Source organism: Marmota monax, unplaced genomic scaffold (genome assembly GCF_021218885.2).
Source record: "Marmota monax isolate L192 unplaced genomic scaffold, Marmota_monax_Labrador192_F-V1.1 WCK01_AAM20220418_F8-fsc00027, whole genome shotgun sequence".
Taxonomy (NCBI): Eukaryota; Metazoa; Chordata; class Mammalia; order Rodentia; family Sciuridae; genus Marmota; species Marmota monax.
The window spans coordinates 9302214-9318434 of NW_026694617.1; the positions used below are offsets into that span (position 1 = coordinate 9302214).

The 16221-nt window shown below is 34.8% G+C and overlaps 1 protein-coding gene and 1 long non-coding RNA gene across 9 annotated transcripts in view; both read left to right on the forward strand.

Annotated features, from left to right (window-relative positions):
- The window catches only part of Kcnd2 (potassium voltage-gated channel subfamily D member 2), a 457488-nt gene that overhangs the window by 82001 nt on the left and 359266 nt on the right, over positions 1 to 16221 (forward strand). The gene's annotated exons all lie outside the window — the stretch shown is intronic.
- Positions 9 to 16221, forward strand: part of LOC131423320 (uncharacterized) — a 48091-nt gene continuing 31878 nt past the window's right edge. For 2 of the 5 annotated variants that reach the window (XR_009224713.1, XR_009224714.1), the window contains exon 1: positions 9 to 15673. This is a non-coding gene — a long non-coding RNA (uncharacterized LOC131423320). The remainder of the gene's footprint in view (positions 15674 to 16221) is intronic. The other 3 variants (XR_009224717.1, XR_009224715.1, XR_009224716.1) reach the window with 3 other exon arrangements.

The following is a 16221-nucleotide window of genomic DNA, read 5'->3' on the forward strand; positions in this document are numbered from 1 at the left end:
TATATATATATATATATATATATATGACAGAATTTTCTTCTATATTTCAACAAAACAGCATATTTCAATAGAGTACAAAAGCAAACATGAGAACCTAGCTCTTTTCTATTAAACCTGACATTAAAATTACTTGCAAAAATGTAAAACAATACCACTCTTCCAACTAACTTTTTAGAAAATATAGTTAATGACAAAAGTTTTTATGTGAAAAAAATAGTAGACATGTCATTGTTCTTTTTTAAATTAATTGATTAAGAAGTTCTAGATTTAAAAAAGTAGGCTGTAAAAAAGATTTGGAAATGACTGTAGCTTCAGTTATGAGGGAGAGATAAAGCTTAGCCACTTGCCATCCACTAAGGTTTATTTTAGATAATCTTGGGATCCTTTACATAAGAGATTCAGGTCATAAATGAGTGCACACAGATCATGTGACTAAGATACACACTCAATACACACAGATACCTTTTAAGGCTTTTTTTTTTTGCTTCAGTACCTTTAATTAAAAATTCTTTAAGGAAAACTCAAACATTTTATGTATGAGATGCATTGTATCAACTATAATACTTCAACTTTGATATGTATCCAAAAATATGTTCAAGTGGGTAATATTAAAAAAGCATTTTGGAAGGAATAAAGATTTTATTATATCAATATCCTGGTAAACTTAATCATTCTTAAGCTATGTCAATTCAAACCAAGAAGTGATCTCCCCTCCCTAGCTCACTTTTTTATTTGCGCTAACGCGTACATCTTCTACTAGGAAATCCGTGTGGTAAACTGATTTTCAAAAATTTTTAGTATTGTTTACTATTTCTAAGAAACTTCACTTGATATAATTTCTAAATCTTCTATATAAATGACTTATAAATTATAATATCTCTGCCACCTTAGCAAATTTACATCATTAATTTATACCAAAATACATAAAGAACATTGAATATGGTTTTGTTTTTCTTAAATTATTATAGTAAGGAGCATTTAAAGTGTTGTTTTAGAAGCATGAGCTCCAAGGATATCAGATAACTCATTTAGATGAAGAAAAGTTATTAGAAAGGACAAGCCATTCACAATGGGAGTATGAATTCTGTGATTCCTATGTGTTAACCTTGAACAGAGGGAGGGCACCTGATTCTTTATGCCAACCCTGTATGACTAGCACTCTAATGGAAAACTACTGTGAGGTTCCATGCTCCTTAAGCAGAAGGAATGTCATCCCTGGTGATTGTGTAATTATAACATTCCTTACAAGTCATGAAATAGTATGTGCTCCCTGAGATATGCCTTTAACATCATGTAAACCATAATTACCCTGCTGAGAGTATAGCTACTTTAAGGATAAAAGCATGTATTAGTTTCTTTCTTTATACACATAAACCTAATGACATTGTAACGTGAGCACTAAATCACAGATGAATGTTTTGAATGACCACAGGTCTTAGGGTAGTATATGATGGCTGTAGGTCAGAAAAAAGATAGTCCCCAGATTAAAATCCTGTTTTCATGACCTAATTGAAAACCATTGATTGGTGCAGAGCAGCCTGACTTGTTTTACCACCAGGGCATAATAACATGTGGAATGTGAAATTATGGAAAGCCAGGCTATTGGTTAAGTAGGAAAAATAAATGAATAAAAATGGGCAAGAAAATAAGCACAATTTCTGTTTCAGTCTCTTTCCTTCCTATCAATACTCATCCCTTGCCTTGTTTTCTTTTCCAGTATGGACCAAAGATCCAATATTTCACAGAGATTCTCATTAGCATTCTCATTTTGCCTCTATTCCCTTTCTGTTGGCTAACCCTCCACACTAATTTCAAACTCATTGTGAATCTAGTCATTTTAGTTTCATGTGATTTCCAGGCTAATTAGCATTGCTGAAAACAAAACAAAAATGAAAACTACATGGCTATGTGAATAGATACCATTAAATAAAAGTTAGGGTTCTAGCCAGGTATGGTGGCTCACATCTATCTTCTGTGACTCAGGAGGCTGAGGCAGGAGGATCCCAAGTTTGAGACCAAGCTCAGCAAATTAGCAAGGCTCTAAAGACTTAGCAAGACCCTGTTTCAAAATAAAACATAAAAAAGGGACTGGGGAAGTTTCTCAGTGGTTAAACAACCCTGGGTTCAATTTCTGTACCCAAACAGAACAAAACAAGTTCCAGACTGAACTGATTTCAATACTGTTTTGTAACCTTTTTTTTCCCCCAGAGTAAATGTTTTGTTTTCCTTTATAGTTCCCCAATTTTCTTTCAGACCTCTTGTAATACAGTTACCTATTTTTAGGTTTATGTTTTTGCTGATTTATTCTCTTTCTGCTTAAAATTACCAAAAAATGCTAAAATTTTTAAGCAAATGTCACCAGAAATTAGAATTGGTACTCAATGGTCTCCATTACTTCTAATAGTACTAAAAGTTAAGTATCATCCAATTTTAAAAACTGATGAAACCTACAAAGTTCTTAATTGAAACAACCAGGGTTAAAACTAAGGATTTATGTATAAATCAAAATCAGTTCCATTACAATGCACTCTTTCTGTTTTATAACGTATAAAGTGATTTCAGTCTCCTATGTAGACAGTAGTTTACATCTTTTTAAAGAACATTTTGTTCTTGAAGGATATGAAATTTGTTCACCTTCACTAAATTTGGGTGTGCACACAATCATCTAAAGTTATAGAAATTAAAGTATCCCTTGCATTTTGAGAGATTTTTTTAAAGATTAGATCATTTTTGTTTCCTGCTTTTCAGAGGATTATCAAATAAGGGAAAGAAAACAAGTGCTCAGTAAACACTGATAGTATATTATCTAGTTTGTCAGATTATCATAACAAAATAACAGGATGCATGGATTTGGATTTAGAAAACAAAAATTTATTTTTCACAGTTCTGTATGCTACACATCTAAGATCAGGGTACCAAGGATTTTGGTTTCTCTTTAGCCTGCTCCTTGACTTAAAGACCCCCACAGTGCACCCCTGGGTATCTTTTGTATTCTTATAAGGATGCAAGTTCTGTTTGATGAGGGCCTCACTCTTAGGACATCAATTGACCATAATTATCTCTTTGAAGCCCCTTCCTTTAAACATAGTCACATTAGTGGTTAGAGCCTTAACGTATGTATTTTGGGGGAATACATGTGAGTCCACAACCAGCAGTAAATATTATCATTGTCTTCAGTAAGTTTTTTTAAATAAGTGTGATTAGAAATATGGGTGTTTAGTGTATGTGGACGTGATTATGGAATACATAATAGAGAAAATGAAATATAAACTAGAACTTGATGGACAGTTATGGATGGCTCAGGGAACAGAATATTATGATGAAAATTGAGTAAAAGTAATAAAGGTCCTTATATAGGAACTAGCAAGAAATGTATAATAAATGTGTAAAACAGACTAATAAGATGTATTAGTACAAATGGTAACAGTCTTAAAAAAATCCTCAAAGGTGACAAAAGAAGCTGCTTAGGGTTAAAAACATTCCTTTTCTTCCTTCTTTACGTATAGCAAAGACTAGTAAAAGCTAAAGGTTATGTTTTGAATATCTATACATAAATCTGAACTGAATTGATTCAAAGCTAAAATTGTCTACTGGTGATAGATAAGAAAAACAATTGCCATTTTCTCTTGCTCTGAATTTCAACTTTTCATTTGGGGACTTTAATGACTTCAATTTAAAGTTTCATTTTCCTGTATAATCTCTTCTTATCCTTTCTCTCAGTATGAATTCTGTATTTCTACCAGTTTGATATCACCAGTATCCATAATCTATAGACAACATACTTAAGTATATCCCTGGTTTTTGCTCATGAATTTATCTTACCTGAAATGCTTTCTCCAATTCCTATTCATTGATCCAAGTTTTGAAAAGGCTGCCTTAAGTTCAACTGCTGTAGAAGTCAGCCTTGCCTGAGGTTTTCAATTAGTGAAATTTCTAACTATGCACAGATTGTACTTTTTTTGCAAAGCATTTGATAAAATGCCATCTTGCAGAGATCTTTAGATGTTTCATGCAAGTATATTTCGTCTTCATAACTAGAGGCAAAGATTTCATTTGCTTCATCTTATACTGCTTAGCATTGCATTGTACATAATACAGACACACATAAAACTGCTATTTATAATAGTAGAAGCTATGTTTTGGTATAGGTCAGATATCTAAGATATCTAAGAAGAGAGAAAAAGAGAGTCACAATTGATGCTCATGGATCTTTGGAGTTAATCTTTCTCATTATGTTTTGTGAGGGATTAGTAGTTGTGTTTTTTTGTTGTTTTATTTTGTTTTTGTTTTTTTTGGTTTTTTACACATTTTGTATCCTGGGCTATGTCAGTTTCCAATGTTCAATGCTTTCCATAATGGGAAGAGATTGGGCTCTTTCTGAAGCCCGCCTTATTGATGGAAACTTCCAGAAAGATTTTATATTCTGTGCATAAATATTTTCTTCAATTTCTTGCCAAGGAAGGTGTCTCTTATCTCTTCACAACAGCACAGATTCTGGACATTACAAGTAATTAAGATAATATGTGAGAGGAAGGAAATGGTTTTATATTTGCCTTCCTGGTGGCTCTTAACCTTTTCAACACGACATGGCTTGTACTACCATTAATATAGGCCACAAAAAAGGTGACATCTTCAAACATTTTAGATACTATGAGACCTCAGGATATTTCAAGATCTTATGTATCTTCACAATGTTTACCGTGCAATTTATAAAATCCCAAATTACATCTATTTTGTATAAAAGGTAAGATGAATTTTATTTCATATTGTTTCTTTTTAATAAAGGGGATTTTTAACCATTAATTAAAAAGATAAATTTTTGAGAACTTCTCCTTTGATAATTAAAAATTCTTAATGTGGTAAGAAATCTCATCTTAAAGGTTTTTAAAGAGAATCTTAGTGTGGAAATTATGTAAGTAGTATATAGTTTTTATTTTTGGTGACAATACAGTGCATAATTTTGGTTTAGCTATGCAAAGACTGCTTATGATTGCAAGCACCAGCTCATATTCATAACAATGTAATACAGTATATTCTTACTGACCTTTAATATCTACCAAGGATCTAATAGGTTTTGCAGGGAAAGGGCAAAGAGGTACATGTCTTCATATGAAGGAATTGCAAAAGTTTATCCCTTGATTTTATAACTATTATAACCCCAAATTTCTGTGATCCCTGTTATTGATATGATTTGTCCAGGTCTATCTTTGATCTCCATCTGCATTTGCTCTATCTTCTTGCTTGTGCCATACTCTTAGCAATTTCCTCATACTTTAATCTTGGATCTTGAAACTTTGGGAAAATTATCAGATTTGAAAACTGCAGCACTTAACAGTATATATACCTAACATCTATTTAAAGATTATGTCTTTGTTTCATTATCATTTGGCTCCACTATATTCATTCTGAAAGTAGATCCGGGGTGGAAATAAATTTTTAATTAAGTATCATATTCAGATAATTTGGAATAGCAGGGATTTTTTAAACATTTGTCTGATATTGACTCCTTTTTCTGTATCCTTTCTTTATTAAGATGTGATTTGATCCTTACCTCTAATCCTTGATGCCATTATCACCTACTTTTCATTTTAACACATCAAAACTAAAATTTTAAGTGCAATACATCAATGACTGGAACACTCAAGAGAAATTCATGGCTTTCAAGAAATCGAAGTGCCTTTATATTTGTTTTATTTCATCAAAGACTTGAAATAATCAGATTTTTTTTTTGTTTTTCTAATTTGTGTTTTATCTACGAGCCTATTATTTGTAAGCAACAGGTTAGATTATTTTAAAATACTTGTTCAGGCAATTTCATGTCTTTACTTAAGTTAAATTAAGTTCATCTCAGTTCCCACCTACTCTCTATAAACACATATATGGTAGGACTTTCAATACTTGTCATTTGTTATGTTTGGCAATAGAACCCATGCATGGTTCTAACAAGTGTAATGATTACACAATCCCCAAAGCACACCCTCTGTTTTGACTGTCAAAGCAGCCTGCATTCCTGTTAGCATGCACGTTTCTATGAATCCTAAGTGTTCCAGGTCTGGTCTTAATTTCAAAACTAAGCATTGCATAGTGGCTTTTCCTTAGTCCACTCTAACCTAAAATTTCTCCATTCCAGCTCTGGAGGGGAAAAAAAAAAGTCTGCTTTCCATTTCAGTATAAGCAGAGTTCAGTCCTAAGGAACAATATCTTGTTGCATTCTGGGAGTTGGAGCAATTTCTCTTGTGTTTTTTTTTTTTTTCAGCCTAATGGTAAACAATTAGAAATAAAACATAACTTAATTTCTCTGTAGATCATCTGGCTACATTAAAGTTTCCATAAATCTGCTTCCTATGCTTAGAAAGACTATTTGTAAAAGCCATTAAGTTGAGGCTGGAATGTAGGGATTTGAAACATTCAGGGCAGGTGAGAAGAATGAGCAGTGGTACCACATGGTGAGTGATTCCCAGGCTAAGAATGTTGCTGAAAAGGAGAAGGCCAGGAAGGGGGTTTGAAAAGCAGAAAGGCAAAAGCAGAAGTGCTTAAAAACAGAGCTTTGACAATTTCACACACTGATTTGCTATAATCACCATTAATCCCTATTTGACTCATTAATGTAATGAGAGAACCTGGTTGAAAGTAAGTTCCAAGAAAGTTCTAATTCTATTTAAAGATTATAGTGCAGCTGACTGTTTAATTACTTCAAGAAGTCTAAGCTATTCCTGAACTGTCAGAACTGAATACAAGGATTTACAGCTCTCTATGAATCTATTGCCTGTTTTTGGATCCAGTAAACATCATGGTCTTGTGAGGATTTCGTAAAGATACAGGGTGTACAGCTAAAAAAATTAAAACCAAATCAATAATCTTCCATTTTATATGACTATAGAAGGTTATAATTAAAGCATTCAGCACCCCCTTCCTGGGTAGGATTAAATCTATCATTTTTTCTTGTGTGATCTTAAACATTTCTTATGAAGTTACAACTGAATTTGCAGCTGAAGAAAGTGCTGCTACAAAATCTTAAGTTTTTTTTTTTTTTTTTTTCCCTAAATTGTGATAGACCAGCACCCTTTCCATAAATGAATTTTTGGAACTTTTATAATGTCATTGTTTTTATGTAGCCCAATTCTGTTCATTTAAATGTCTTTAAAAGTTATGTTTTCTCTGGTTTAAATTCCAGACTGTGTTATTGGCATAAATCATTTTTTCTGCTTGAGGTTTTACAATCCATAGTTCTGTTCATCTTGAGGTTAACGGAAGGTCTCGAAACACATCTAATGAGAAAAGGAAGGAAAAAGTCAAAGTTTTCAAGGCCAGGAAGATGGTGATGCTATGCTAGAAGTCTGGCATTTAATTATATTTCTAAGTAAAAATATGTAAATAGAATATGAGTGCTGCAGCATGTGAATTATAATGAAAGTAGGATATCAGTTAAGAGGCAGCATGCCCTAATAGCTTGCAGGATCCTTGGGTTCTAGCTCGAGCTCTGTAGTAACTAGATCGCTGACCTTTTGAAAGTCATTTATCCTTCCTAGGCTTCAGCTTCCTCAAGGATAAAATAAAAGGTTGCTATAGATTCTGCCAAAGTTTCCTAAAAGTCTATATGTAATTCTGTGACACAGGCTGTATATTATGGCTTCCTATGAGAATCAGTTCACAGTGAAGTACATTTTCTCTTTGGAAATTACACAGTAAGATTTTAGTTGTTCTATTGAGCATTGCTATAGGTTGGACCCAGGGTGAAGAGAACCAGGAAGGTCCACACAATGCATTAATTCTGATGATATAAGGAGGGAAAACAACAGGGAAAAGGGGAGTAGAAAGGAGAGAGAGATTTACTGTTTAGGTTGAATCCAGTGTAAATCCTTGGATGTCTAAGAAACCTCACGCTACATATGCTTAAAACTAAACTTTCAGTCTTTCTGATACAAACTCTTTTAACCGCACGGTAGTTATCTCACAAGATGGATGCCTCATACTTCTGATTTCCAGGAGAAACACCTTTGAGTTATGTAATCAATGGATTTATGTTCAAAGTACTATATATATCCTGAGAGCAACCTCTTCTCTTTCGTCCCACACTGCAAAGCTGTTGTCATCTCTCACCTGTGTTATTGTGCCAGACAACTAACTAGAGTCCCTGTTCAACCCTTTCCCTGCTTCAAAATCTAGATTGATCCTGTCATAACCTAAGTTTGACCATGTATGTTATTTTGTTTTGTCTGTGCAGAGCATGTAATAGCTTCCACATTTACACAAAATAAAAGCTGAAGTCTTTACAATAGCTAGCGTGGCTTTACCTGGTGATCGCCCCTGGCACTCTGATCTGACATCTTCTTCTCTTTCTGCTCCTCTGATATGTCTCCCCAGCTGTTCTCTTATTCACACTGCCTCAGCTCACTGGCCTTTTTACTACTTCCCTTGTTCTTAGCACAAAGGAGGGACCTCTGCACTCAGCACATAGTACATACTCAGTAAATGTTTGGAAAACACATTAATTTTAGATGTTGTGTTTCTGCCACTGGGACTTGTCTTAGTTTTACAGTTTCTGTTCACATCCTAGTGTGTCTAGTTTATAAATGTCACCCTGACATCAACTTTGCACTTCATTTTGCCAAGTTCTCCCTAGGCAAACCTCACCATTTCTCTGTGTTCGTGTACCATACTGTACTAACTGTTCTCCAGAAGAAAGTCTGGCATAGTAGTTGGAGTCATTTTTTTTTTAATGCCATTAAGCTCCAGAGAAAAGCAGTGGGAAGGGGAGTTGGCCAACTCTACCTTCAACGAAAAGCTGTTTACAGACTAGGAGGCATGCCTTGTGGGTGGGGCACACTGCCACAATGAAAGGAGGAAAACAAAGATTATAAGAAACAAAATGGAGAAGTCATAAACTACATGAAGAAGATACTGGAATGTAAAATTGATATTGTAGACAAAAGTATGAAAAGAGGTATATAAAGATTCAATAGGATGGTGATGTTATAAGAAAGCCAAGGTGAAGTTCACAGCAGTTTTTTATTTCTTTTATTTTGCTTTGAAATGAAAGGAAGGGAGGGATGGAGGGAGGTAGAGAGAAAGAAAGTATGAAGGAAGGAAGAAAGGGGCTAATTCAAGTGTCCTGAGTCAAAAAGTCACTTTCAGGAGTCAGTAGGAAGATGACAAGGCTAGACAGAAGAGTCAAGATCAAGGACAGTGTCAGACAGCAGCAGCCACCTGCAGGTTTCACGCTGGTTGGGACCTGAGGGACTAGAAAGACTGAGACGCTGTGCTTGCATTGGCCAGTGCCTGTGTACCAGCTAGAACTTCTCTTCCTCTTTGTAATCCCTACTGAGAGAGGACAGAAGAGGCAGATAAGTGTTTGCATTTATTTCAGCCAGTGGTTTACTCAATGTCCTGAATAATCCTGCCAGGTCCTAATTAAGGTAAGGGCAAAGGTGCTGGGCCTGTGAGGGATGAAGGCAGAAAAGAGAAAAATACTGGGATGTCAGTTGTGCAGTTCCCTAATACTTCTTGACATGCATGGTTAAGGGTATAGAAAAGAAGCAAATAGAAAATGCACCTACAGGAAAAGATTAAATGAGATTCTTCCAAGACAAGGCATATGTTCTAAACACAATCTGTATGGATGGTATTAATGTAAATTTCTATAAGTGTGAAAAATCATGTTTAGGAAAAGAATAAAAGTGATAAAACTGAAAAGAATACAATTTGGAACTTTGTTCTAATTTGAATAAGAATAAACTATCTTTAATAGAAGTTTAAAATTAATTAATTACAAAATTCATTAAAAATATTTAGAATGACAAAGAGCTTGTCCTGAAGAGATGGACAGTGGTGCCTCTTCCCTGTAAGTGAGGGTAGACAATGCTGAGTTTGGGTAGAGATTGTTTCATGTAGCAAACAGCCTCATGTGAATTACATGGAAATATATACCTTGTCTTGGCAGATGAGGAATCCCTGGGCTGCGATAACTAAACCCAGGCAGCGTGATATAAGAATGGCTCTGTCAGGAGTCATAGGACTTTTTATTTAGATTCCAATATAATTTTAAGAGATGATGAACCTATTAAAAGCATCTGTCATTTGACTGACTTTTAGATTCATTTTTTTCATGAAATTTTTCTGCCCTGAATCCAGACTTCCAAAATTGTTTTGGCCACTTGTTATACTTCGGTTAAATTTTGCTACTAAAATTTTATAGTGAAGTTACTACAGTCAGACACAGTATTTTGATGAACCTCATGTAACTTTATGCCTTCAAGATGTTATCTTTAAAAATCTCCTTCCAATGAGCCATCATTGTGGATATAGCCCTGGGATTGGAAAGACTGCAAATCCTTATCTTTATGGAAACAGAGGCAGAATAGATTAAAAAAAAAAAGAATAAATAATGGGTTAAAGAAGGAGAAGGGATTATAGAAGGGACCCTGAGTCCCCATTGTGCCCTTAGGTGTTCAAGAGCTGAAGACAAATATGTGGGTTTGCTGGATTCCTCACTTGGCCAACTGGGTATGTGATTATGACACCTAAAGAGATTAAAAAAAAATAAGTTATATTTAAAATTTCAAAATCAGTGTCAAAAGGGTTATTATGGGTAAAGTTGTGCTTTATTTGACCCCCTTAGCTTTGGGTTATATTTAGTACTATTTTGTATGTTCACTTATAAAAGGAGTCTGTATTGAGGGTACCTCGTATTACAGAATTTTTTTTTTTCATTCCCAGGTCTGTGAAATAGTGTAAAGAAGATAGGATTTGGGTTTGGGGAGAAGCTCCCAACTATGGCAGACTCATGCAAATCCTTTTTCCTTTCAAGCATTCAGTGGAATAGTTGTTCTACAAGCCCCCCCCACCCCCACCCCTGTACCTGAGTGAACCCATGGTGGGGAAGACAACAGGGTATAGTCCTGGAAAACAGTGTGCAGTTATTTCCAAAATCTGAATCTCAGTCATTAATATGTGACCATGGTTGATTTCCAACTTTTTTTTTTAATTTTAAAGGGCAGGGGCAATGATGGGTTAAGCTGACCAAAGGGGTATGGCTTCTAACAAAGATGGAGTTGCTTTATTCCAACTTTTTTTGGTCATATTTCCTCATCTGTTAAATTGTTTAGTAGTTAACTTCCTTCTTTTCCTCCCACCTTCCTTCCTTCCTCCTTCCCTCCCTCCCTTCTCTCTTCCTCCCTCCTGCCTTCCATCTTTCCCTTATTTTTCTTCTTAGAATTCAGTGAAATAGGACACATAAAACACTGTAAACAATTAAAATTGGGTATATAACTTCAAGGTATTACTGTAACATCTAAGAAAAAATAGGTTTACTTCTGTTGAGTGCACATTATGTGCCAAGCATAGCATGTTGTGCTTATAATACATTGTCCTTCAGAGATTTAGTAAATCTTCAAGGTAGTTATTATGCCCCTGCCACAGATCAGAAACCTGGAATTGATGGAAGTAAAGAAACATGATAACAGAATTTAAGAAGAAAACTGAGGTCTGTCTCATTATTTCCTTTGACTTTAAGAGAAACAGAGTCATGAGGTAGACCAAGAGGATACCAGCCAAGCAGTGGGGGCTTCCTGCTCTGTTTAGAGACTGCATGTAATCACTACTTTTCTATTTCCCTTGGAAAAAAAAGACCACGAGGGTCTGGGTATACCTCTATGGGGACATTGAACATCATTTGGACAATTATATTTCTTTTCCCTGATAATATTTGCATCATTGTAAAGTCTCATCACTACAACCTGAGTGTTAATAATGATTATCTACTGTGTGCCGAGGATGGAGAAATGGTGTGAAACGACCTCTCAGATGATTTAATCAGACTCTTCTCTCAATAAGAACATCTATCATTAAAATTCTTTTTTTCCCTTAAGCAGAAATAAAAAGGTTTTATTTTCTTTGTACAAAACTTAAAAAAATATTCTAATTACTAAGTAACTATAGTGTTGTTTTTCAGAAGAAAGAGAGTCAGCTTGTACTGTCATTTAGTTTCAAAAATAGTGACCAATTAATTTCATAATCATTTTCAAAAGGAGCAAGTAGCCATGAGAACACAGCTGTTAATAGCTAAATTTTCTTCTTTCATTCTCCTATCAAGGTGACCAGGGAAGGGCTGCATCCATCCTGACAAATATCTGCTTTAAAGGTTTAAGTTCCTTTGGGATCTTTGTTGCCAGAGTGTAAAAAGGCCTGGGATAGTTGTTTTATTTGATACTAATTCAGTCGGGCAAGCCATAACCAAGAGTGTCACATCTAAATGTCTGGACACACTGTTCATCTTCCCTCCGTGATTGGTCTCAGACTATAGTACTATGTCAAGGTTCATTTGACCCAAAGCATTTCAGCATCAGCTTTTCCCTCTCACTGGCTCCAATGAAGGGAATTTCCAGAATGTAAAGGTCAAAGATTCCATAACTTTTTATGGTCGTAGTGTATTACTTTTCAGGTTCTTTTTGCAGATCCAGAGACAATTGTTCTCTTACTGTTAAAACTGTTAATTGCTAGTTGATAATAAGGATGATTTTTATTTTCTAATGTAAGTTTGTTGGGTTTCAAGGTATTTCTTGACAGTTGTATGTGTTTGCTTGTGTGTAAATGTGTAAACAAAACTATTACATTGAAAGGAACCAACTCACATATCCTTGTTACAGTTTTAAAAAATCTATTTAAAGTACTTCCTTGTAAATATGGAAATGACCATCTTTTTCATTCTGAAAGTAACTTTTCTCTGTCAGTGGAAATATTATTGTCAGTTAAAAATTATTTGACAGCATTTTCACTTCTAATAAATTTTTAAAGTTATTAGCCTCTCCCAAGTGCATAAGCTCCCTATGCATCCCATTAAAATTTTCAGGAACATTCATTTTTTGTTAATTCTTATTAACCATTTTCAGTTTGATTAATAATATGAAGTTGTTTCTAGGAAATCTGACTAGAAGCCAAGTTTTGTGGAAATAACATTGGTATCCATAAAGAGGTCAAAAACTGAAAAGGGGGAAAAGACTATAGAATAGACAGAGCAGGTTTTCACAGAAAGCAAAGGACAGAATTAAAGAAAGCATGGAGAAGACATGAAAACACTGTGCCTCACTTCAGACATCTCTGCTTCTTCATATTTCAGTTATGCATTGTCCTTAATAGATGATTCTTTCTGTGTCTGAGCTGTAGGTATACTTTTCACAAACAACTGGGTATTTGGGCCACCCGACTGTGTTGATGGGTTGCTGTGGTAGAGATGATGTTTAGCATTGGCTTTGTTATCTCTGATCCTCCTCCTTTGATATATGGATGTGACCTGGAGTTTGAGAGTTGACAATTAGGGGGAGTTGAGATAAATTTTTAAAATATAAAGCAGTTATGAGAAGCATGATAATTTCAAATGAATATTCCATTAGAATCAACTCAAACTATTGAAATATGTACCAATGAGCTTTGCTGTCCTAAAAAAGAAAAACTGCCAAACATGTGGCTAATTAGTTTACTTTCATATTTTACCTTGTTTTTTTTCAGCTCTATGAAGTTCAAAAGCTGTCCCACCCGTGACTTATAAGAAAAAAAAAGGTACTATTTTAATCTTCAAAAATCAACAGCTTGCAGGGGTCAATCCTTTAAAGTAGAGGCTTCACTGGTTGCAATTATTAATCAGTTTCCTTCAGGAAATATATGAAATTAAATATTAAAGTACAGATCTAAACACTTCTACAGTCTCAGGGCTTCTAAGGGCATGATTTCCTTACTGTCCTGAAATAGCTGACCTTCCTCAATCCAAATGAGACTCTGCATGAATATGAAATCCCTCATTTCGTCTCAGTACCTCATCATTTGGGCTTCATTTACGTTTTAGCACTTCATATCTCCTCTAATAGGCACAGATTCTCAGAAGTTAACCTTCCACCATGGCATAGATAACTGCTAAACAAAGGTCTTGTTTATCAGAAGGAAACTCCATGGCTTTCAGTTTGTTCACTAAGCTGACAAAATTCATTTACCAGTCTCATATACCAGGCATTCATATAATTGCTTGGAATCAATAAACGAAAGACCTTCTTTTATTAAGCCTTCATTTTAGTGATGGATAAAAGATAAAAATAAATGTATAGCATGTGCGCATTGCATAGTGTGTTAGTCCAGTGGCAAATTTTTTTAGAAAGAGAGAAAGATGTGCATAAGTGGAATCAGAAGTGGCAAGGTATATGTGGGGTTGGGGAGAATTGCAATTGAAAAAAAAAAAGATGCTATTTGCCTTGTTAATATAGTGACATTTGGACAAAGTCGTGAAGGAGGTGATTAGCCTTAGCAGCAAGCGTACCTGGAGAGAGAGCATTTCAGGCACTGGAGGAGAGAGAGCAAAGGCCCCAAAGTAGAAGTGCAAGGAAGAGAAAGTGTAGTTCACCTGGAGTAAAATGAGCTATCGTCGGGGAGCCTAAGATGAGATTAGAGAGGTTCAGGAGTGGTATGGCCTAATGCAGACCAGAGAGGGTATAATTGGCACAGACTCAGTTTGCCCTGAGATAAATGGGAAACTACTACAAAATTCTGAGTATAAAAGTGTTATCATCTGACTTATTTGGATCCCTTATACATTTAAGTACAGAGTCAACAACATTTTTAGATGGGTTAGAATTGAATTCATCAAGACAACAATTAAATGTATTGCCTATGAAAGCTACCGACACCTTAGTAAGTATATTCATAGCAAATAATAATATTAATACTAATGGTAAATAATAATATCCACAAGTGTTAATTTAGTTAATCCTCACAGCATCCTATAAGAGGTAAATTACTGTTTTCATTTTGCAGAAGAGAAATGTGAAGCCCAGGAAATCAGTTCATTGTCCAAGATAACACAGCTGAAAAGGGACAGATTTGGATTTAAATCTAGGCATTACAGAGAATGTGTTTACATAATTCTGCACCATTTGTATATTAAAACAAACACTGTATACCAAAGACCCAAATAGGAAAAGGTAACAAATCCTATTTTAGAATTAATCTTCTTTTGCTGTTTTACAAGGAAAGGATTATAGAACTGGAAAGGCTTGATAGTGCTGATGGTGATTATATTACATCAGATAGTTTAGCCTACACAGTGAAAACTACCAGTCCCTTGCCAAGGGTTTATTTCTTCATGGGTTTACAAGCCTCTCAAGAGCTATTGCAGTTCCACTTTCTTCTGTCTTCATTCTGGGGCTCAGGCCAGTGAAGCAGTCCTTATCTGGGTCATGTCTGTATCATAGTTGATGAGAAAAGGAATCTCAAACTTTCTCTTTTGTAGACAGAATTTGCATCTACCCACTCTCCATTGACCATAATATAACATGTGACCATTCCTGAGTTCAACAGAGTGATGCTAAGTATGTATGTCATGGACAGGCTCCATAGAGAGTGAAATGAAACAGTTCATGAGTAGATTCTAATCTACCACACTGTTGTTGCTTTGATTTTAATCATTTTCCAGAGGTGGAAAGGCATATAAAGAAAAAATTTAAAAGTAAAAACAACACTAAATCATTTAATGATTGCCTTAGACTCTGTAAACCAGTGCCTAGGCAGAGAACCTATGGAAGTAATTTGATTGATGCCTTTCCTATAGCTATAAGGAGGAGTAAAAGAGAGTCTTCTGGATTTTTCTCCATGAAGGAATTATAAGACAGCATAAGATCCATTTCTTTTGAAGGTAAGTGAATGTACCATACCCTTCAATGTTGGTGGGTAATCTCAATTCAGCCAGTTATTATACCTAAAATAATGCTTGACAGATAGTAATTCCAAATCACAGAATGATTGGTTGAGTGAATGGCTAACTTGAAACCAGATGAATTCTTTTAATCAATTTTTTCCTGAAAGTGAGCAATTTGTCAGTAATCCTAATAATTTGGTTTTAGCTCCTTCTGTCTCAGTCCCAAAGTCTTCATGAATGAATCAACAGAATGCACTATTCAGGTTAAATGGCTACTCCTGCATGAGACAGAAGAGAAGTCTTCTACACCTCAAAGAATGTGTTTGTTTTACTTTTTTCTCTCCTCAAAGAAGTTTGGTAGTTTTTAAAACATCTTTTTCCTAAATAGACAAAGGGCATGTATTTATTGTGTTCAACATGAGGTTTTGATATATATGTGAATATAAATACACATATGAATTGCTTCACATAGTTACTGTTTTGTGATGAGAATACTTAAAATCTGTTACATATTTCAAGGATACATTATATTGTGAGTAACTATG